We start from the raw sequence: 25,934 nt of genomic DNA on the forward strand, positions 1-25,934 counted from the left end.
TTTTACTCATCCTTTAAGGTTCATCCTTTAAGGTTTACTCATCCTTTAAACCTCACCCAGGTCAAATTTCTTCTCCTTTGCCAAAAGCATTGCAGTGATCTCTTTATCTTCTAAAGTTCTAGAGTACTGACGTTCTGTATTATTTATATGAAAACTAATCACAGATACATTTTATTCTACTACAGCAAGTTCTGATTTGTAGTGATTTAAAAAAAAATTCATATACTTGTATTGTCTCCCCAACTGGATTGTCCTTGAGAGCAAAAGTTATATCTTGTAGTATTTTATCTTCTTCATGGCACCTTGATTTAATACCTTGATGAATCTGTAATCTCATTAGGATCTTAGATCTAAAGGTAGAAGAGAAGAAACAATTATTTAAAATTATTATTTTCAAATGAGCAGAAAGAAATTAAATGACTTGTTCAGGGGGACAACAGGCAGTAAGCATCAGAGATTTGAAATCAGAACCTTTGTGATTCTAGAACCTATATTTTCCCCCCATATTCAGATCTCTGCTGCAGGTCACACACTATCCATTCCTTTACTTCAGAGGTTACCATCATGACTTATTGTTCATGATTTCACATAAATCCTCCCTAGAAAATTCTCCTTCCTCTGTATCTTTTCATGGTTCCAAGCCAGTCATATAATCAGTCCATCTATTGGGTTTTTTAAAAAATTTTTGCAAAGCAAATGGGGTTAAGTGGCTTGCCCAAGGCCACACAGCTAGGTAATTTTAAGTGTATGAGGTCGGATTTGAACTCAGTTACTCCTGACTCCAGGGCTGGTTCTCTATCCACTGTGCCACCTAGCCACCCCCTAGTCCATCTATTGTTGAGTGCTTTTCTGATTCTAGGTCTTTGATGCCATTTTACTCAAAGAAATCATTGTGCTTAATATGGCCTTAAATAGGACAGCTACTTAAGGAATGTTTATTGACAATTGGTGGAGTAAGAGGAATTGAATGCTATTTTCATGTTACACTACCTGACACAAAGTAGGTAGTGGTAGATACAGCAAGCCTTAATAAATTCTTGCTGACTGACTGGTTTAATCAATACCGTGTCACCACAGACACTTCACTACACTATTACTAAAAATACCTATGAACAAATGCACATATATGCAGATGTGAACAATATTGTGGGAAGAGATAATTCTAGCACAGGGATAATTTTAATTTTGCAAATTTTGAATTGTACTTATTTTTTTCCTTTGTACATTGGGATACTATTACCTACCCTATTCAATTTACAATATACAAAAAAAGTGCTCTGCAACCACACAGCTCACCATCAGAAGTTATTATAATTATTCATTTCCCTGAATACTGTTCTGCAGATCTTTCCCTCAAAGATTAATTGCACATTTCTTTTGTGTGATAGATTTACAGATCCCTAGACAATCACCAAAGTTGCCAACAAATAACTCCCTAGGGCCCTGGAAGTTGTCCAAAGTCACCTTCCAAGGCCCCCAAATAAATTACATCTTGGTGAGCCTCATCCAGGATTAAGACAAAGGTATATATATATATACATATATATATGTATATATCTACATATATACATATATATATATTCATACAATGGCGCCCCCTCCTGAATATTGGAGGGAAGTAGCTTTGCTTAGTCTTGGAGTTCATCTATGGCAGGCAGTCTGACCTTTCTGATGGCAAGTTTCCAGGGAACACCTACTTTGTGACCATTTGTCCTACTAAGAGTATTTCCTTATCAGTTGCAATAGAGTTGGATTATTCTGGCAAACTATCCTTCAATCCTCCCCTAGTCAAATGCAGTCCTAAAGGAAGTTCTCTGTTTTAAAAGTAGCTCAAGGGGCAGCTAGGTGGCGTAGTGGATAAAGTACCTGCCCTGGAGTCAGGAGTACCTGGGTTCAAATCTGGTCTCAGACACTTAATAATGACCTAGCTGTGTGGCCTTGGGCAAGCCACTTAACCCTATTTGCCTTGCAAAAACCTTAAAGAAAAAAGTGGTTCAAAATTGAACATTCTCATGAATGCCTTGAGATTAGGGTCATGTTATTTTATTTTGATACATAATGAACACTTATTCAATGCTTTTTCATTCATTCATTCATTCATTCATTCATTCATTCAAAGGGAAGTTCCATTGATTTGAGAAACCTGCATTCAACCTGTAGGGTGGCTCTTCCATGGTCCCCATCTGGATTTTGGTATATGGTAGGAGAGGGCAAGTTGTAGGTAAAGTTAATTCAAGTTGCTTCATCTCTTCACAGTGTCCTCGTGCATACTACCCACACCACAAAAAAAGTAGGCATGTGGACTTGAAACCAGGGGAGACCTGAGTTCATATTCCTGTTCCAAAATTTTTTCCTGGCAAAGTTACTTTCTTTTCTGTCCTAGCCTCAGTTTCCTGATCTGTAGAATCATGGTAAATATACTTTGTGCTGCCTATTACCTCATGAGACTTTTGTCATGTGCAATTGAAATGTGAGTTGTTATGGACCAAGTGTACTCAATGACTTGGCTTCTTAGATTTTGCAGTGCACCCTAGACATTCTTGCTAGCCTGAATCAGAAACATCCTGTCATCTCTCTTTCCAAGAAGCCCCAAGATCTTTGTTGCTCAAAGAGGAGAAAATCAGTTGAAGAAATTTTGAAGGTTACCCTTCTAAAATGGTTCAGGGATCTGGTTCTAGCCTGGAAAAAAAAAGCATCCTGCTTAGTATAAGCATAAAGTCCTCAAAGCAATGAAAATGGAATCCTGGAAAGGGAACCTACTCACCTGAGGAACTCTTCAAGATTCCTATTTGCCTCTAGGTAAGAAAATACTCTAGATTGAGAAAAACTATTATTCCTGAAAGCAAACAAAAATTGTACCGCTATCAGTGGTGCTTACGAAATTCAAAATCTTCCTCAAGAAAGGTGCTAGGTTGCACTTGGGGCTGCTGTGAATCAGACAAAATACATTGTCATAACCGATTTCATTTGACCTTTGTAATAATGCTGATTTTTATTGACCTGTTTACAACAAAGGTAGGAGAGTGTCAGTTATTGCATTGCCCTGGTTAAGAGGCATAGTTTTACTCATAAAAAACAAAACAAAACAAAATCATACAGGTCACCTCTTAAATGGTTACTTATTGTTGAAGTATCTAAAGTTAAGTACTTCCCCCATGCGAGTGGGAAAATCAAATAAGAATGCAATGTAATACAGTGAAAAGACTATTGCCAACAGAGCCTGAGGAGCTGGTTTCAAATCTCACTCCCAATGCTCACCGGGAGAAAAAAAAATAACCCTTAGCTAAGGTACAACTTTTTTCCTTGGGCTAAGGAGTTGATTCACCAATTCATAATGACAAAATTAGCTAACATTTATATAGCCAGCCCATAATGGCAAAAATAACTATAATCATATAGCATTCTGTGTCCTTGGGGGGGGTATATTAAATGACTCTCAAAGCCTTGGTTTCCTTATTTAAAATGAGAGCATTGGATAAAATGCCCTTGAAATTCCTATCATTTCTAAATTTATAATCTGATTTAAGTGATCTGATTTAAGGCAAGCCAAGTGCTAGGGAAACTCAGGTCTACTTCACTTAACTAAGTCTTCAGGTCTCCATATCCACGTGTCTTCTGCTTTGATCCTTATCCTTTCACAATCTAACATAGATATTTCAGTAATAATTAGGGATAGAGACTGGTTTTTATGATCTGTGAATTTCCTCATAGTCAGTTGCTGCTTATGGTTTCCTGGATACATTTTCAATATCTTTTTTTAATTCATGCAAGCACAACAGCAATAAAAATAATAGTTAACATTAAAATAATACTTACTATATGCCAACACTTAAGTATGTAAAGTGCTTTATAGTTATTAATTTAGTTGATCAAGAATTTTAGAGTGCTAAATAAATACCCGATGGTTACAAAGCACAGTCCCTGTCTTCAAGGCACTTATTGTTTAATTTCACTAAGATACTTGAAAAGTATTAACAATATGGTGAATTCAATTAGAACTCTCCAAAAATGGAATGGTCCGCCTTATGAGTAATGAATTGGGAGTATTTGACAGAGATTCACACACACACACACACACACACACACACACACACACACACACACACAATGGACACACTGCAAAATTTAAAGTAATTTACAACTGTGAATTATTATTAATAACTGTTTTGGATTGGCAATTGTATTAGATGACTTCTTTGGACCCTTTTAAATCTGTGATTCCATATAAGTGTGTGTCCAAGTTAAATAGAATACACAGGAGAGAGGAAGCTCTAGTCTGTATAGGCTAAAATGATTATATAAAGTCTTTTTGAAGGACATGGAATTGATATAGACCTGTAAAGGTCAGTTAGATTCAGCTGGAATTGGGAGGCATTACCAAAGAGCAGGTTACATCCAGGAGTCAGTAGGGATAAAGTCTGGTTAAATAAGAAGGTTCCAATTGGGGAGCAATAGTTATAAAGCTGGAAAGTTGAATTAGGACCAAGTTGTAAAGGACTTCAAACTACTTTTTTCCTGTAATAATATCAGAGTTTTGTAGCCTTTTAAAATTACAATCATCTACTATATGATAAATTGGTGAGGTAAGTACTAAAAGTAATAATAATAATAAATGGCATTTTTATTTTTGTACCACGTGATTTCATTTTAACCTCCCAACAACCCTTATAAAATAGGTAATTTATAGAGGTATTATTAATTCATTTTACAAATGAGACAAATGAGACTCAAAAAATTAAAATTACTTGTCTGGTAACATAAACTTCAAATGTCTCAGATAGGATTTGAATCTAGGTCTCACATAAATCCCAAACCACTACTCTTTGCCTGCAGTTATTTTATTTTTACTTTTAATAGTATTTTTCCAATTACATGCTGATTTTTTTTTAACATTCATTTTTGCAAGATTTTGAGTTCCATTTTCTCCCTCCCTTCCTTTGTTTTCCTCTTCTGAAAAAGTAGGTAATTTGATATAGGTTATACATATGCTATCATGTAAAAATTTTTATATTAGCTATAATTATAAAAAGAAGTAGGTCAAAATCAAAAAAAAATGAAAGAGAATAAAATAAGTGGGGGAAAAAAAAGAGTTCAATCTGCATATAGAGTCTATCAATTCTTTTTATTTTGCAAGGCAAACGGAGTTAAGTGGCTTGCCCAAGGCCACACAGCTAGGTAATTATTAAGTGTTTGTGATCGGATTTGAACCCAGGTACTCCTGACTCTAGGGCTGGTGCTTTATCCACTATGCCACCTAGCCACCCCCTCCATCAATTACTTTATGTGGATGTGAAACCCATTTTGCTTCATGAGTTCTTTGTAGTTTTCTTGGATCATTGTGTTGCTGAGAACAATTGTGTCATTAATAGTTGATCATCACACAATGTTGCTGATACTATGTACAATATTTCCCTAGTTATATATCATTTTGTATCAGTTTGTCAATTCTTTCAGGGTTTTCTGAAATCTGCTGGTTCATCATTTCTTAATGCACAATTGTATTCCATTACATTAATATACCATAGTTTGTTCAGCTATTCCACAATTGATGGGGGTATGCCCTCATTTTTGAGAGTTTTGCCATTATGAAAATGGCTGTTATAAATATGTTTGTCCATGTAGGTCCTTTCCCCTTTTTTATAATCTCTTTGGAATATAGACCTAGTACGTGTATTATTGCCTCAAATAGTATGCACAGTTTGGATGCCCTTTTGACATAGTTCCAAATTGCTTCCCAGAATGATTAGATCATTTCACAACTCCACTAACAATGAATTAATACCCTAGTTTCTCACAACTTCTCCATTTTTCATTTATCATTTTCCTTTTTTGGTCATATTTACTAATTGAATAGGTGTGAGGGAGTACCTCAGGGTTGTTTTAATTTGCATTTCTCTAATCAAAAGTCTTAATACTTCTTCATATACGTATTGATAGCTTTGATTTCTTTATCTGAAAACTTCATGTTTATATGCTTTGATAATTTATCAATTGGGAAATGGCCTGTACTTTTATAAATTTGACTCAGTTCTTTTAAAAAAAAATAAGGGTTTTATCAGACACTTGCTATAAAAATTGCTTCCCAGCTTTCCTTCTAATCTTTTTTCTGCAAGGGCAGCTAGGTGGTACAATTGATAGAGGGCCGGCCCTAGAGTCAGGAAGACCTGAGTTCAAATGTGACTTCAGGCACTTTATACTTAGTTAGCTATGTGACTTGGGTAAATCACTTAACCCCCATTGCCTTGCAAAAAACAAAATAGCACTAATAATAATCTTTATTGTATTGCTTTTATTTGTACAAAAGATTTTTTAATTAATATAATGAAAATTATCTATTTCCCCTATAACTCATTTAACTTCTCCTTTAAGATTTGGATGCTATACCACTTGATGTATATATTTTTAGTATTGATATTGTTTCATTGTCTATGTGACCTTTTAGCAAGATTTCCTTTCTTTTCTCTTTTTAATTAGATCTCTTTTTATTTCTACTTTATCTGAGATCAGAGTTGCTGCCCTTAGATTTTGGTGTTTTTTTTTTAACATCAGCTGAAGCATATTACCTTTTCTTTCAGTCTCTTATCTTTACTCTGTGTGGATAAACAACATATTGTAGGATTCTGATTTTTGGTCCACTCCACTGTCTGCTTCCATTTTATAGAAGAGTCCATCCCATTCACATTCATAGTTATGATTGTATTTCACCCCATTCTATTTTTCTTCCTATTTGTCCTCTCTTTCCTTTCACCCTTTCCTTCCTCATCATTGTTTTGCTTCTACCATCCTCCCTTCTGTGGGCCCCACCTCCCTTAACTTAATCTCCTCTCCTCCTACTTCTCTGATGAGTAAGAAAGCTTTCTATATTCAACTAATTGTGTATATTCTTCCCTTTTTGAGTCAATACTGATGAGTGCAAGGTTACAGCAATGTCCATCATCCCCTCCATTGTAATAGATCTTTCATCCCTCTTCATGTGAAATAATTTGCCCCATTCTACGTCTCTCTTCTTTCTATATCCAGTATATTCCTCTTTCTCATCCCTTGATTATTTATCTTTAATTATTTATTTTATTCCTTCCTTTATTCCTTTCTTATATCCATACCCATAAGTATCAGGTCAAGGAAAAAAAATACAACTAGCATCCTGAAAGAAATAATTCAAACATCAGAGTGCCACAATAAGGATTATACAGGATTTAGTGGCAGGGGGAGGGCAATGTTAAAAGATCAGAGGGCTTGGAACATGATATTCCAGAAGACAAAGGAGCTAGAACTACAACAAAGAATCACTTACCTGGTGAAATTAAGCCATAATAAATTAATGGGAGGGTGTGTGTGTGTGTGGGGAGGGAAATCATTCAATGAAGAAGAAGGATTTAAAGCTTTCATAAGGGCATCAGTATTATACCCCAAATTTGATTTTTATCCTTTTTTTTAAAGTTTTTTTGCAAGGCAAATGGGGTTAAGTGGCTTGCCCAAGGCCACATAGCTAGGTAATTATTAAGTGTCTGAAACCAGACTTGAACCCAGGTACTCCTGACTCCAGGCCTGGTGCTTTATCCACTGTGCCACCTAGCCGCCCCCCCCTTATTTCCTATGTGAACAAACTGATACTCAGAAAACACAAACAACTCATTGTGTAGCTAGTATCAGATCCTGGTCGATTCAATTCAATTAACATTTATTAAGTGTTCCCCGTGTTTCAGGTACCATGCTTGGTGTTGACATAAACCAAAACCATCATTGCCCCTTGTATTTTGCAATATATACATATATATATATATATATATATATATATATATATATATATATATATAACATGTATGCAAATACGGAAATATCTGGAAATTAAGAGAGGCTAATGAAAATCAGAGTGAGTATGAGTTTGGTGGGAATAGTTTAGATTGAGAAAGTCTTCACTTAGCAGGTGACACCAAATGTAAATGTGAAAGGAAGATGATTCTGAAAAGGGCTGAAGAAGGAGAGACTCTAGCACTGTTTAAATGAAGGAATGAGAAAGACTGGAGAGCTGGAGAAACAGAAAGTTCAATTAGGTGGGAACATTGACTGCATCTAAGAAAAGAATATGACATAGGTTTGGAAAAGATCAGTTGGAGATAAAAGTGTGGAGACTCCTAAATGGCAGACTCTGGAGTCTGTAATAATCCTAGGAGAAATAGGGAACCAATGAAGCCTTCTGAGCCAGAGGAGTGGCCTTAGTGAGTGTACTCATTCCTCCCCATAGGTAACACGTAATCAATATTGAAGGTAAATTCTTCAGCATAGAAACTGTGTCTTAACTAAAATGAGCATCATCCCCCCAGTACCTACTGCAGTGTTCTATACACATTAGTAAATTAATAAATTAATCTTCTTAATTGACTAATAAATAAGTTATTATTTGTTAGCTGGACAAATGTTGCAGGAATTACTGATAGGATCTTTCTCCATAAAATTAATAAAGGACTAGGATTAAGGGACTAGCACAAAATTGGTAAATTTTAAATTTAAGGTCCAATTTAAATCAAATTTGAACTCAGATCCTACTGACTTCAGAGCCAGTGCTTTATCCACTGTACCACCTAGCTGCCCCTACCAGGAGGGGGGGCACTTTGTGAACCATTATTCCTTTGTTGTTGTTGTGTTTTGACTATAGGTAGTGTTATTCATAGCCAAAGGCAATTCTGGTAACTAGCTCTCATGGAAGCTAGGCCAGCCAATTACTTCTCAGAATTTGACACTATCCTTCTCAAGACAATCTAACAAACAATAAGCCAAGCAGCCCAATCTTTTGTCTGTCTGCCATATTCTGCTAATTCCTTCTGTTCAGTCATTTCCAACCTTCTAGACTTAGTACAAGTCTAATAGGAGCAGTGTAGACTGAGGCAGGAGCATTATAACAATATTAATCAACTGAAAAAGAGTTAAATGAAAAGTCCAAAAGAGCTAATCTGTTGGGGGTTGCGGAAATCCATTTCAAAGGCACAAGGACAATTTTTTTGTTTATTTTGAATCAATTTATGACAGAAAATAAATAAAACTATATCTTTTTTTTAATTCCGGGTACTCCAATGACATATTTTGTTTTCTCAAAGTAAGGTACACCTGCAGTATAGAAGGAACATAGAGAATTTTGTCAAAACTTTTTTTTAAATTGAGAATTTTAGATGAAAATTTTTTTATATTGAATCACACATATTCCTGCATATTAAACAAAAATAAATGAAACTATTAAACTTTTAATATTAAACATAAAAATGAAATATATTAACCTTTCCTGGTTGATCAGAGTATTAGGTTGGGAATTCAGAAGAACCAGAACAGACCCCCACATAGTTGAGCTAACCACAGGATTTTCTGAATAACATATGACATGTAGAAATACATATAACAAAGGAATGTATTAATTGACACTTAATATGAGGAAGTACATATTACATGTAACAGGAGGAAATATGTGGAAACATGTATATCCCACTACCATCTGCAGGCTTCCTATATTTTTCAGGTTCCAAGGAAATGAAGGTACACATATCTAAATAGCTATTTTCAGTAAGTCTTTTCTATGCGGGCAATAAAAGCACCACTTACTAGCCTTCAGACATTAGAGGTTTTACAGTTTTATGCTGAGATAGACAAGATGAACCACTCATCAATGAATTTCAAGAAGAAAAGATAAGACTAAAGGAAGATGATGTATAATTCCCTGGATGTTGGCTGCGATTTATCTGGAATACAATATGTCCCACTCACTTTTTATAACGGTTTCAACATAATTGATTTCTTTTGTAATTTTAGGTATTTTATTTTGTGCATTTAAAACCATTTTTCTGGGTTCAGCAGTTTCATCAAGACTCAAGTAAAAGGTTCTGTGGCACACAAAAAATAGTTAAGAATCCCTCATCTGTAAGTATCCTAGTAGAAAAGCTATGCTCTACCCAAAGAAAAACATACTGAAAACTTTTTTTAAAAAAAATTAGGGAGTTGCATAATACTTGCCCCTTTTGCCGCATCTGCTTTCTAAGCTGGTAGCTCTGTGGACTAATGGAAGAATAGGTTATAGATACTCTTTGGAGGGGCAGAGGTTTTCTACCTACTGGTATTAATGATACTTCCTCTGCAAAATATTCCTTTCTAAAAACTAATTAAGTCTGATTGATATTTGTTGATAATTATCAAGGAAAGTCACTGATGGGGTCATGAGGTATCACTTAGAAAAGATATGCTCCTAGACTCACATTGATACTTTTAGATCCTGAGGGGAAATGTAATATCCACTCTTTGGGGATCCAGCCTTTGGGAGAATAGAATTTGGGAGAGTAAGTCCCAAGCATGTATCAGAATAGAACAAAATAGGGGCGGCTAGGTGGTGCAGTGGATAAAGCACCAGCCTTGGAGTCAGGAGTACCTGGGTTCAAATTCGGTCTCAGACACAATAATTACCTAGCTGTGTGGCCTTGGGCAAGCCACTGAACCCCGTTTGCCTTACAAAAACAAAAACCAAACAGAATAGAACAAGATAGTTACCCCAGGCTTGAACAAGGAGGAGACATGGATGAGGTGATAGTTAAAGTATCAAATGAAAATTTATGGATGCAGCTTTTATACCAAGGGAATTGTGCCAATTACTGATCCCCTCAAGATTAGTGTATTTGTAAGAGGTCCTGGTTCCATTTGTATACCTAAGCATATAACTAGGTATATGGGGGACAGGTTTCTACCATCTACAATCTACCTGGCTCTTCCTTTTTCTGTGGTCAAACAAAGATAGGGACCCCATAGGTGGCAGTGGGGTGTGCCAGACCTTGTATAAGCACATCTATCCAGATTGCAAATTATTTAATTAGCCCTGTCATCAGATAAAGTGAGAGTGAGGATTCATCCTTGGATTAGCAAACAGTCATAAAGTACTGACATCCTCAGGGCTAACTGAAGTATGTAGGGTTGCTAGCTCTGCTACTAAAGAACTGTATATTTCTTGGTTGTTTGAGCTTTGCTTTTCATAATTCTCTGATTTCCCACTTTAACTGTCAGCAAGTACTTTTTGTTGAACTCAGTATGTCTGCCTCTGGTAGCGCAGTCTCCTTACTAATGTGTTGAACCTTCTAGGATAATCAGATAATTAAATTTGTTAGAATTTTGGGTGTCAAACAGAAAGAAGTAGGTCTAGAGGGGGTTTCCCATACGGAAAAAAAATAAAAGCTGGGAAGTATTTAGCATGAGGTCATTTGATAATTAAAGCCACTGTTAGTTCCCCTTCTGAAGTGGATTGCCAGGAGTTTACCCAGGACTTTAAGGCACTCAGCTTTCCACTAATCAATTGGGGAATACCTGAACAAGCTATGGTTTATGAATGCAATGGAATACTATTGTGCAATAAGAAACGATGAACAGGTTGATTTCAGAAAAACATAGAAAGACTTGTATGAATTGATGCAAAGTGAAATGAGCAGAACTAGGAAAATATTGCACACAGCATCAACATCACAAAGATTCAAGACAAGTGCAAAGGGCTCATGAAGGAAAAGGTTAACTACATCCAGATAAAGAACTAATGGACTCTGAATATAGGTCAAAAACATATTTTTTCACTTTATCCTTTTAAGTGTTTTTTTTTCTTTTGAACTGCTTCTTCTCTCACAATTATGACTAATATGGAAATATGTTTCACATGCTAGCATATGTAAAACCTATATCAAATTGCCTATCATTTTTGGAAAAGGGGAAGAGAGGAAGGGAGAAAAATTTAGAACACAAAATCTTGTAAAAAATGAATGCTAAAAATTGTCTTGATATATAATTGGGGAAAAAATAAGTTGCTATTTTTAAAAAAGTGAGAGAGACTTGGAACTATGTCTCAGAATTATGACTCACAGTTGCTGTTTCCTTCCCCCATAGCTCAAATGCCCTGAAATCTTTCATATGGTAAGAGTGTAGACTCTCCCTTGTTCTGGCTCATATTTTCTCTCTACACTCTTAGGTAATTTCCCTATTCAGATCTGATCTCTATCAATAATTGCCACAATCACCTTGGTAATGCACAATCATTCTGTAATGCATGACTTCATGTGTATAATGGGTAGAGGAGGTTGTGGGAGGAGGGAACAAATTTGGAAGTGAAAAAATAAAACAAAATTTGAATTTAGCTAATTGACAGTCATTTAAAGTTGTGGAATTAGATAACTGTCCAAAACATACCCCATATTTTCCTTTCTCTACCCTAGGAATGCCTTGTTCCAAAGTCTTTGACTTTAGGGAAATCATTTCACCTTGCCCGGTTTCAGCTTCCTCATCTATAAAGTGAGGGATTGGATAAGATGATCACTGTTATGCTAAATTTGTGAACTAGTGAAATAGATTCAAGATTAAGGATGAGTATATCCTTCAAGGTTAAATGTTATCTCTTCCATGATATCCTCTCTGGTCCTCATCTACATTTTTGTTGGTGCCCTATAAAACTGTTATTGTCCCTATGGACTATATTCTGTTTTGCATCTAGGCTATTTTCAAACAAAAATTTGGAAGGTGAGCATCCCTGTTTTATTAAAGATTGTCTGATTAGCTTGAATTTGTTTTATTGATACATAGGAGAAAGAATAGTTGGGTTGTAAAAGCAATCATGATCCCTTCAACTAAACTTGACTAAATCCCTCATTAAATTTCAAACAAGTATATCCTGAAAAAGTAGAGGGATTATATGAAGTGAATAGTCCATCTAAATGTAGTTGTATTTCATGCATTTTTGGTCATGTGTTATATTCAGTATAGAAATGTGAAATTAGTTTATGTTTTATTGATATCTTGGTGAGTAATTATTTTCCAACTTGATGAGTTTGTCTTGGTTTCAGATTTTTGTTCTAACAAATGCTTCTGGTTCCTTTTGAATTGTGTTGACTTTGCTTATTTCCTATGCTTTAATATCAAAGAATTTATTGCAGCTCCCTTTCATTTAAAACAATAGATTTTGGAATTCATTCAGAAAGTCATGATTTCCACATGTTTTTGACCTTCCCCACAAGATTTGAAGTTAAGAAAAACAAGAAAAAGAGTTCTTTGAAAGAGACAGAATCCCAAAACATAGTGTTTATTTTGTGTCTCACCTTGAACCTATAGAAGGCTCCCACACATAGTAAAACTATGAGAATCTTTGTGAGATCAAAGGCCATCACAATTCACTGACAGTTCATGCTCTGAGCCCTCATGCTAGCGTTTTGTGGTATTGAACTGAAAGTTAGAAAACCTGGGTCCAATCCTGACTCTTACACTTGGATGACCATGGACAAGTCATTTCACCTGTATGAGTCTCAGCTATGAAATGACAACTCTATTTAGATCCTCAACTCAATCACTATTGCTTATATTGATGCACTTATTTTCATTTCTTTTCTTCCTCTCTCCATCCTTCCTTCCCATACTCTTCTTTCCTTTTTTTCCCCTTTCTTTTCTTTCTTTGTCACAAGTTAATACTGAGCCTACATTTGAACTCAGGTTTTCCTTACTCTAGGCCAGCACACTATGGGCTGTACCACCTAGCTTCATTCCCCCCCTGCTCCCTACCCCTTTCTCTGAAGGATTAAAGTTGAGGGATGCTAAAAAAGGCAATGAAGAGGCTCATGGTAGGTATGAGACACTAAAGAACATTACTAAGAACAGTGTGGGGGGAGCTGTGATCAGAAATATGTCAGCAGGATAGGCAGTCAGGGATAATCAATATGTTCCATTATTATCCACATAGTTGAGAAGTAGGAGAATGCTGAGTAATCTCTGGTGTGGGATTTTACAAGAGGATGTAGACCGTAATCTCCCAAAGGAGAAGACAAGGATGAGTTTCATTTGCATAGTTGGTGGGAGCACCCCATCAAGTCATAGAAACTTTGAAATATATAATAAGAAAATGTTGGGAATACAAAGGGAAAAATGATGGTCCCTTGCTCTCAGGAAGCTTATATTGTATTAGAGGGACACGGTGTATACACATATATAATATACATTTATATTTATATATATTCATATACACACACACACACACACACACACATATATATATATATATATATATATATATATATATATATATGTAGATATAATACAAAGCAGAGATTTGAGGGGGGCAAAGAAAAAGTCTGATAAAGTGTTCCAAGAAAATTTATGGAAGAAAAATATACCAACTTAGAGGAATCAGAGGCAGCTTTCCTGGAAGAAGTGACAACTAAAATGAAACTGAAGGAAGAGAAGGATTCTGAAAGGCAAAGATGAAGCACACTTAGACAGTTGTGGAAAGATGGTATAGAATCCCTAATGTTTAGATCAGGGATCAATAAACCAGTTTAAACTAGTTTCGTTAGAACAGAGTCGAAGAAAGGTAGTGATGCCAAATAAGGTAAGATGGTAGTGGAGAAAATTATTTGTAAACTTTGAAGTACAATAGAAAGTTGTTTTGTTTTCAAGTAGAAAACGTTGATGAACAACTCTTTGAGATTACAGAGAGACTGATTAGATGGGAGTATGGATGGACTTGATGACCTCTAAAATCCCTTCCAACTATTACAACTGATTACAAGATGGTTTTATATTTCTATTGCTAGATAGTATGGTATGTTAGCAGGAAAAAAACAAAAACAAAAACAAAACCTGAACAAAAAACTCAAACCTCACCTCATGTGTTCTTTCCCTTCAAATCATTTCAACATGCCCTATTTTCATATACCCCTTTTCAATCCTGACTTGTTGGAAGGGGCTAAAGAAGAATTCAGGAGACTAGTGTATAAAACTGAGGAAGTCAACCTCTCTTTCTAGTCATTAGTTTTGTCAACTTCAAAATGAGAGAATTGAACAAAATGAGTTCTAACTCTATAGTTCTGATCCTATAATATTATATCTCCATGGCAACCATTACTGATATAGAAAAGAACAAAATCTATTCAGGCCTTAGAAGTCAATTGCCATGAAAGATGATAACAATGGCTAATATTTATATTGTATTTTACATATATCATCTTATTGGAGATTTACAACACACCTTCTGAGGTAGGTGCTATTATTATTCCCATTTTATATATGAGGAAAGTAAACAGAGAGAATATGTGACTTTGTCACATAGCTAATAAGCATCAGAATTCAAACTCCCATACAACCGATTCAATATAATAGTCTATCCACCATGCTACCAAATTCCTCACAATAACATAGCTATCTTTTTGTTTCCATCATAGTCTAGGTTTTCACTTACCCTTTTCTGCAAGTACCTCCTTACATGTCTTCTTGGCTCCTCTCCACCCCCTTCAATCATTCTTCACAGCTCTGACAGAATAATCTTAATTGTATACACATTTGGTTATGTTATTTCTTTGCTCAAAAACCTTCAATAGCTCCCTATTGCCACTGGAATAATTTTCAAATTCCTCTCTAGAATTCAAGGTCCTCTATTATTTGGTGCCATCTTAACTTTCCACATTTATCTCATGTTATTCCTTTCCAGGTTCCCCATCCTGTAGCAGAGTACCCTCTGCTCTCCATCTTCAGCTTTCTTAACTTTATGCCTTTGTTCACCTGTGCTAGCCTCTTTTTCTCAACCCTTCCCAACTTCAGCATCTTTTAAAACCCAACACAATTGGCATTTCCTCCTTGTCTCTCCCTTTTCTTTCCCCTCCCCTTTAGTGATTAACTACTAAATCTTGAGTCCCATACCCAGGCCTCACCACAGAACATTTAGCTGTGCATTATTTGAATCTACTTAGGTTATATGTGCATTAAAACTATTTACTTTGGTGTCTTATAAGGGCTTCCAAACTGAAAATTTCATAAAGAAAAGCCTGTCATCTTAATTTTGCATTTTTCCCAATTTCTAGTCCTGGGTTTTGCAGAAAGGGAGTGTCAATGTAAGACATTATATGGTGATTAATATGATAGGCTTTTTGGAGGTGGAAGAGATTGGTTTTTTTTTTTCAAAAAAAAATGTTTCTTCACTTAAAACTTTCTGCTTCTCTCTCTGTTTGTGTGTGTGTGTGTGTGTGTGTGTGTGTGTGTGTGTGTGTGTGTTTGTCATATTTTTGGCCAAGACTCATATTCCTTCTCAAGCATATTCTTCCTCTTTTCCCCAGTTGTCTTAGTCACTCACCTATTTGGCAACAGCTGGTTGCCTAACAACTCTCAGAAAGCAATGGAACGGGAAGTTAGTGAATGGTCCGGAGGCTAAGTCTTGGAGTAGCCCAACCCCTCTTACCCTCCCTCCTCTAGCAGAATACCAGCCCCCAACGCCTGATATCGCCCCATCCAAAGTAAGCCAATCACAGTGGGAGCTGTACACTCAGAAGTTACCTATTTCCTGCCTTTGCCAAAGCTTGAGTAGGTGTGTCCTGGCTCAAGTAACATGCTTTCTTCCCAGTTCTTTCACCCCAAATCTTCCATATACACCTGCCCTGGACTCCCCTGGGAGACTTCTTAATTCTTCAGTGATTTTTCTCCAGTTCTGCCCTCCCCCACTTCGCCCTAAGGCTTTTGGATGCCTAAATATCTTAACTATCTCTTGAGGAATTTATATGAGCCCGGATCTTTGATAAAGAAACTTCTTTGGTTTGTGTCCAAAGTGACTTGCTTGTTTTCATGGGAAAGTGTTGCAGGGAAATATATGTATAAAATTAGAAATTAAGGTGTGGAAGCTATAAGGAAGTTTGAATGTGGAAACAATCTGGGCAGACCTTAAGAGTAGTCGGTTAGAGACCTAAAGATGTTATTTTATAGGGTTGCTAACTCTGTTCCAAAATAGCTTTTATTACTTTCCTTTCCACCCAAACAATCAAAGGCTTTTGTATTTAAAATATTTTCTTTGAAGCATAAATACTTAGAATGCAAAGTATCTTTTTATTCTTCTGGGCCAGGAATTAAAGCTAGATTTTCAGATATGAGATACATATAGATATGAGATAGCTACAGTAGGAGAAAGCAGTTTTGGGGTCACAACCTTCCTTCACCCTAAAATAATCCCTCTCCTTTCTATTATCCTCTCCCCCACCTCCATTCTACTTACTCTTCAGAATTCACCTCAAATATCACCCCTACATCTGGGTCTGTGTGTGTGTGTGTGTGTATGTGTGTATGTGTATTCACACACACACAATAGTTCTTTTAGTTTGGTTGAGCTTTTAAAAGATTATGGCAATAGGTGGTTTGGGGAAATGGAGGGGAGACAGGAAAAGAAGTATCATGTATCTCTATAGAAACAGTTGTATCATTGCTGGCAGGGGAGATGGCTAAAGCAAAGGCATGAAGATGGGAAAAGGAAGACAACTAGCAAGAAAGATTGGACCTAAATAAGAAAGAGATCTGAATGTCAGAATCAGAAGCTATTTATTTTTTAGTTTCCTATTGTTGCTACTGGAATTTTGGGATCGCCAATTAAAACTAGAAATTGAGGGTTACTGAAAGACAAAGGAATTTGTGTGCTCCCTGGGATTTTAAAACTGCTCAAGATTTTATTATAAATTATTACAAAGCAAACAGGTTAAAACTTTTCCTCCTCCCAGACAGTCAACAAGTTCTTTAGGATAGGGTATATAACAAAAGGCTAGGCAAGGTTGCTTGGGAGACAGAGATAGAGATTGGGGGTGGAGATAAAGAGAGTAAGAAAGACAGTCAGGGAGAGCTGACTTGGTCAGACATTGGATTGGTCCCCAGCAGAGGTCCAGCCCAGGTTTTATAGCTTTGCCTATTATCTGGGCAATGAGGGCAAATGGAGAAATCAATACCCCCCTTACATGACCAAAACCTGGTAGAAGGTTGGAAACTGGGGGGTTAAGAATGAGGATACAGGATACAAATTTTTCATTTGACTGTAGAAAAACAGGAGTCAATTTATATCTTAAGAATATCTTTGATAAGATTTAACAGCATTAATGCTTCATTCATACTTTTCTGAATTACTCTCACTTTTCTTTGAGAAAGGGAATGAGAGATAAAGAAGATTAGAAGAAGATTCCAAAGAAAAATGTGTTATTCATAATTGTTTTCCTTGCATCTAGATTTTCTTGTCTCTAATCTTTCCTTTAAATAGCTGCCATATTGATATTCCTGTCATTCTTGTCAAAAAGCATTAATGACCTTTAAGATAAAACACAAAATATCTCTGCTTGGCATTTAAAGCCCATCATAATCTGGACTCAGGTCACTCCTTGAGGTATAATACCTATTTACAGTTTTCACATACTCTAAACCAGGCAAACTGGGAACTCTAGTTGTTTCTGTTATATGACATTGTATTTTCTTCCCAAAACCCTTTGTATTTTGGTGGAGTTTGTCCTCTATGACTAGGATGGTCTGTCTCCTCACTTCACTTTCTTAAAACCCCTACCTAATTCCCTTCAAGGCTCAACTCAAATTCCACCTGATCTCCCATCAGTTGCCTGCTGTATTTTGTATATTTGCTGTGTTTACTATCTGTGAACATATAGTATCACCTCAAAAGAATGTAAACTTCTTGAGGATGGGGCTAGTTTATTCTCTGTATTTGTTTCCCCAAGGCCAGCTGCATGACTCTTTAAGAAATACTATTTTATTTTTTTCAAATGACATGTAAAGACAATTTTAACACTTATTTTTTAAAATTTGAGTTCTAAATTTTCTCACTCTACTCTCCCTCCTTAAAATGATAAGCAATACGCCATAAGTTGTATATGTACAATCATATAAAGCATATTTCTATTTTAGTCATAGTATGAAAAAGATATAGATCAAAAGAAAAAAACAACAAAAATGAAGTGAAAATAGCATGCTTCAATCTACATTTAGACTTTCAGTTCTTTCTCTGGATGTGGATAGTATTTTACATCATAAATCCTTCAGAATTGGTCTTGGATCATTATATGGCTGAGAAGAGCTCAGTCAGAGGTAATCATTGCACAAAGTTGCTGTACTGTGTACTAGGTTCTCCTGGTTCTGCTTACTTCACTTTGAATCAGTTCATATAAGGCTTCTCAGATTTTACTGAAATTTACCTGCTTGCCATTTCTTGTTTTTGTTTTTGTTTTTTGCTTTTGCAAGGCAATGGGAGTTAAGTGAATTGCCCAAAATCACAGTTAAGTAAGAATTAAGGGTCTGAGACTGGATTTGAATTCAGGTCCTTCTGACTCCAGGGACAGTGTTCTCTATCCACTAGCTGCCCCCTGCTTGCCAATTCTCATAGCTCAATAGTATTATACATAATGGACTTTTAATAAAGACTTGTTAATTGATTAGCTGGAAGGATAGTGATGCCATTAACAGAAACAGAGAAGTTAGAAGGGTTGGAACAGAAAGAGGACAATGGCAAAAGAGACACAAAAAGAGAAGTAAGAGAGGGAAAATGAGAAAACAGTGTCACAGAAGTTAAGAAAAGTTATCAAGGTAGTATTTGAATGTGCGTGTGTGGAGGGATAGAGGTGGGGAAGAGAATGTAAAAATACTTTAGAGAGGTCAGGGAGGAAAAGGATAGAGTAAAGGCCACTTATTTTCTGGTGATTAGGCTATTGATAATCTTAGAGGAGTTTTGGGGAGGACAGAAGACAAAGTTCAAGAAGTTTAGGAAAGAGTGGGTTGTGTAAAAAGAAAAGGCAAGGAGAACCTCAATAATACCTTTGAGAAATTTAGTAGTGACAGGATAGTCAAAAAGGATGATAGCTTGAAGATATAGCAGGGTTCAGGAACAGTTATTTTAATTATTATATTTTTAGTAGAACATCTTGCCCCTGTTTTATATAAAAATAAAGAATCAATTAAAAAGAAAGATGGGTTATTTGTGGAACAAGACTAAGATGGACTTGGGAGTAATAGAAACAAAGGTAGCCACTTTAGCTTAGCAAGTAAAATGATAACCTTCTCTGAGGAGTCTAAAGGATAATAAGAGAATGTGAATTGATAGGATAGACAATTAAGGCCTTCTGAAATTAAATTAAGAAGCCAACACCTTCAAGAGTGAATTTAAGGGGGCGGCTAGGTGGCCTAGTGGATAAAGCACCAGCCTTGGAGTCAGGAGTACCTGGGTTCAAATCCGGTCTCAGACACTTAATAATTATCTAGCTGTGTGGCCTTGGGCAAGCCACTTAACCCCATTTGCCTTGCAAAAACCTAAAAAAAAAAAGAGTGAATTTAAGTCTGGTTCCCAAGTAAAATAAACATTTTCCTAATTAAATTTGGGATTACAAAAAAAAAAAAAAAGGTAAATAAAGCCATGCCCATTTCCTATTTAAATTTGAGTTTATTAGTAGCTTATGAACCAAAGGTCGAACACTTTTCCAAAAAAAAAAGGAAACAAGTACTTCCATCTCACAGTCTACACTGGTACAAAAAGGGAATGTTGTAGTATAATCTGTTTGTGAAACAATGGTTCTACTTGCAGCTAGGTTGATGGTAGGTGGACAGAGCTATCAGTTTGTATCTCCCCACCTTTTTTTGTGGACTTGGCTACTCCTCCCTTGGGACACAATTTTTGTTTAACAACTCTCTTAGCTCCTCCACTCTGGGAATAACTTCCTTTCAAAATTGGCTGCAGGTAATGGTTGCTGTTTGACTTGTCCAGCCAGTTTTCTTCCAACACTGTTCCTAGGGTATTTTGATGTCAAAAGAGATCTCAGTGAATATATGGTTCCTATTCTGGGAATTTGTAAAAAACAAATCAATAACTTTCTCTCATAGTTGTGAGTCCCCAGCCAGAAACTTCATTTTGGCAGATACAGCAATTTTAACTATTTCTCACCTACTTAATTCATTCCCAATTGCTATACCACAATGCTTCATTTAAGCATTAGGTTTTTAATAATATAAATATGCAAGTAAATGAAAACACAAGAACTCTCTAATGATCTATAGCTTAGCCACACATTAAGAGAAAACAAGGTTACTTTTTCTTAATAGGATCTGTAGAAATACAAAAGTTATGGGTATTTGACTAACCCTTTCCCAAAGAGGGCAAGGTGTTCTATCATTTTCCCAAAAGCTACCCCAGCCAGAAGCAGCTATAGACCTCTACCTCATCTATTTGGCCTTCAGATTCTTGCTATCTTCTAGAGAGGTTGTCATACTTTAAATTTAGCAAACCAAAACTTTAATGCTTTTGTTTAAACTGAACATCACTATAAGGAACTGAGTAACTTTTTAACACATTAATTTCAAACATATGAATTTTCATAATGATTTCTAAGCATTTCCTATAACTCAGGGACTCTAAATCTGTAGTCTGTGAATTTGCTTTTCAATATTTTGATCATTTCATTTCTATATAGTTAACTTCTTTTGTAATACCACGAATTTTATTTTGTTCATTGAAAATCATCTGAAAAAGGGTCCAAAGGCTTTCTCAGATTGTCAAAGGAGTCTATATCTCAGAAAAAGGTTAAGATTGCCTTCCCTAACTTTTCTTCAAGATTCATTTTTATTTGTATTCTTCATATTTGTTAATATTAATTGAATTAGAATATTCTATTACATTAATATACCACAATTTATTTAACCATTCCCTTATTGTTGGACATTTAAGTTGTTTAAAGTTTTTTAAGTTATATAAAAAGTTGCTATGAAAATCTTTTAGAAGATACCTTTTTAATTTTTCTTTCTTGAACTTTTTTATTTTTTATTTCAGACTTAAATACAAAATTAAAAAAAATTGTCACATGCACAGCAAACTTAAGAGAGGGTTCATAATATAAAACAAGAAAACTTTATAATAAATATTACATATTATATTAAAAATTGTCCTTCTTTTCTTTGCTACCTTATAGGTTTTCTCCTATTCTCTATTGTGCACTATAGGGTAGGAAGGTGGCCTTGGAGTCAAGAGGACCAGAGTTCGAATATGACCACAGACACTTGATACTGTGTGTACTTGGACAAGTCACTTAACCCTGATTGAACCCAGGTTCATCACTAGTTGTCCTGATTCATATCTGGCCACAGGACTCAGATGGTTCCAGAGAAGAAAGTGAGGGTGGTGACTCAACAAAGCACCCCCTCATTCAAATCTAATTCATGTGCATGTCATGGCATCACTTTCCTGTTGTCATGGTCCTCTTCAAGAATGAAAGAGAAATATCACTATGCGATAATTTTTTTTTCCTTCACACATTCCCCCAGGATGGCTATAATTAAGCATGTATATATGTAAATACATATTCACATTTATATACATACATACACATTCACACCTGTATATACACATTTAAAATATATAGATATACACAAAACCCACATACATACATATAGCAATATAGATAAATATATTCATACATATTCATAAATATATGTTTGGCTTGTGTGTATCTATCATTTTTCATAACATCTCCTAAAAGGAACAAACCATCCTAGCTCCTTTACTTGCTACCTTGCCCTCCTATTCCTTAATCAACTACTCTTCAAAGAACCCCTCCCTTACAGTTACTTTTCCTAAACCATTTTACTTTTATGAATCCCATTCTTCTCAGTTCTATTCCCATCTTTCCTTCTAACTATTCAATTACTATTAACAATCTTGGACATATTGTTTACATTTCCATGTACAAATAGTAAACATTTGTCTAACAGATGCCTTCTTAAAAAAACATGTTCAGAGTATATCCAACAACATAGTTTTTTTTATCAAATAATTATAATTATTTTTGGTATTTTGGGGAGTGTGTGTCCTGCTAAACTATTGTCCAAAATGATCTTACAAGTTTGTGATTCTAACTGTAAAGAATATAAACCCTGTTCCTGCACAGATCCAGCCAGCATCAAATTCCATTGTTTCAAATTATTGTCACCATTTACACTAAGCATGAAGTGCTATTTCAGTATTATCTTTTATCTTAGTGTCACTTTAATTTGTAAAGCCTTTGCCAAAATCCTTTATGTTACTCTTGTGAAGAAGATGTAGTTTTGTGGGCTAAAAATGAGTAGATGGGAATGGTACAATCCAGCTATGTGGCCAGGTCCAAAGACCATCAGTCAGTAATAATTTGATCAGTCAGTTTAGGATGAGGCCTTCAACAGTGTTCTTTCTAATTACTATTTTTTATGAGTAACGTTAATAGAAGATAGAGATAGACTTACCTAATTTTCAAATGATTCAAAACTTCAAAAGAGGAAAATGGTAATCACAGAGAACCAGAATAGCTTTATCAGATGTCAGACTAACCTCACTTATTTTTATATTAGAGAAACTTGATTGGTAGATCACAGGAGTGCCATTGACCCTCTATTGACCTAGAATTTGGCAATGCGTGACTGTAAAGTTACAAGCAGAGTGAGAGTTCAATTAACTAGATTCTGAACTCATTAAGTGACCAGATCCAAAGAGTAATAATTAGTAAACCTGTTTGAATATCACTAGTGGAGTGCTCTAGGAATCTGTTCTTACCCTACAACTTTTCCAAAAAAATTTCAAATATGCAAAATACTTATTGCAAATGATAACAAAACACTGTAAGGCAAAAACTATTCATACAAAGTATAATATGGAAAAATATGGTGTGTCATACTTGGAACATCTTTTGTGTCCTTGCTAGTACCTAGAACTTCATCTTAGATTATCATTCCTTTTCTCTTAAGTTTCTGACAGAGAGATACAGACTGCTTTGGGAAAGTACACATTATAAGCTGCGAGTCACACAGGAGCCTGAATGAGTCTTAGATCTTTTTCTGAGAATAGTTTTTGACTATTAAATAGAACACTACTGATCAGATTTAAGCAGAGAAGCCTCTCATATGAAGATTGAGGAGAGTAGAGAGAAAGACCACTTCTTTCATTTTCATGCAATCTTAGAACATTATTTGTAAGATTTCATAAAGATCACTTAGTTTCACCTTATCCTTATAGATAGGAGACTACAAGAGGGAATGACAGGCCTGTGGTCCCATAGTTAATGGTTGAATAAGGACTAGAGCCCTGATTTCCACAATTTCTGAGTACAAATCTAGCTTTGTGGATGTGCATAAACCAGTAAAGTCTGAGAAATAGGGCATATTGAGCTTCCCATGTATTATCCAAATTCTTTCCATGTCCTTTTCTGAGCAGAAGTATGAAGTTCCCTAGACCTTTACTTATTTTAGCATCCTATTTTCTGAAATTTTGGTACATTCTACCTAATTTGTCTCTTAAGACATGGAGCTATTGAGGCTTGCTGTTTGACACCTAATTTATCTGCTCTTGCCTGTTCAAAAGGCTTGTTTTATCAATGAATCAATTTCATCAAAAATCAATGTTCAGGGGCAGCTAGGTGGTGCAGTAGATAGAGTACTGGCCCTGGAGTCAAGAGTACCTGAGTTCAAATCAAGCCTCCAGATACTTAATAATTACCTAGCTGTGTGGCCTTGGGCAAGCCACTTAACCCCATTGCCTTGCAAAAAAAACCAACCTAAAAAAATCAATGTTCATCAAATTGGATGAAAAAGTTCAATTGGATGGTATAATTAACTGGAAGCATATTACTGTGGTATAAAGAGCAGTTTGTTGGAGTTGGAGTCAAGAGACTTGGGTTTAAGTACTAGTTCTGTTATGTTCTTACTACCTTTGTGATTCAGGCAAATCATAAAAACATTCTGTGTCTCAGTTTCCTCAGTTAAATGGGGAAATAAAAGTTCTATGTCTGACCTCACAGGTTGTTGGAATAAAACCTAAAAGTCTCTAAAATCAACCTGCCCTAATCTTTATTTTCAATTTCCATGTATGTTTATTGCAATCCAGCTAAATTGATCTTTCTGCTCTTTATTGGCCACATTCATCACTAATGCAAAACAGGCAAAGGATACTGAGTGGTTTGCTATTTCTTTCTCCATCTCATTTTACTGATGATGAAACTTGAGACACAGCGTTAAGTGACTTGCCCAGAATCACACAGCTAGTAATTATCCAAGGTCAGATTTGAATTGAGGAAGAGGAATCTTCCAGGTCCATTGCTGTATCCACTGTACCACCAAACTGCTCTGTGTGCTGTGTGTATGAATATATGTATGCATGCAATATATACACATACACATATATAATATATTTATTTATAGCTAATTATGTATGTTTGTATTATATATTTTATATGTACCTTATACAAAGTATATACTTTGTATCAAGGATGAGTTTCATATTGTTATTTTATAAGTTACATATTAATATATACATAAATAATTTGTGCATCAATATATTATGTGCATATATAGTTCATATAAATATGATATGGAATAAATATAAATATATTTTGTATAATATATGTTTATTGACTTTTTGCTATGTTTTTATATATACTTATTTCCTTCATTTAAATATAAATTCAGTGTTAATAGGGAATAGTCTTATTCCATATATTTGTATTACTGTTGCCTAGCACAATTTCAGACTTAGGTGCCTAATAAATACCCTTGATTGATTAGTTGACTGAGTAAGGGTTGAGCTATTTTTATGTTTGCCAAAGTCTAAAACTTTGAAGATGCTTAAATTGCATCAAATAATGTAGACACTATGGTTTCAAGGTTAAAAAGGCACCATCACAGTCTTTCTTCACCCTGATTAACAAGATTAGTCATTGAATCCCTACCAACTCTTGTCAGACTTTCCCCTAGTAGATGTAGCCATCATTAAAATCATCAACAAGTCTAAGCATGCCAGCAATTGAGAAACTAGCAAGTTTCTCCAGGATGATGTGTTCACAGAAGCATTGATGGAATTCTGGCAAAGTGAATAAGACACCTACTTACTCACACCTGTTCATTGACAGACAAGCCCAACCAGGACATGTATGAATCACCTTGAAGAGGAGACAGGTATCTCAGCAAGCAACGGACCATTCACTTTTTCTCCAACTTTACAGCAACCAAGTGATTAATAGGAAAGGTTGTTGATTCATCAAGTTGTAGACAGTACTAAGTGACCTGCTTATGGTTCTGAAAAGGAGGATAATGATGGTGAAGCTAAGTGGAAGAAATAAAAGCCATATAAAACTCCT

Source organism: Macrotis lagotis, chromosome 3 (assembly GCF_037893015.1).
Source record: "Macrotis lagotis isolate mMagLag1 chromosome 3, bilby.v1.9.chrom.fasta, whole genome shotgun sequence".
Taxonomy (NCBI): Eukaryota; Metazoa; Chordata; class Mammalia; order Peramelemorphia; family Peramelidae; genus Macrotis; species Macrotis lagotis.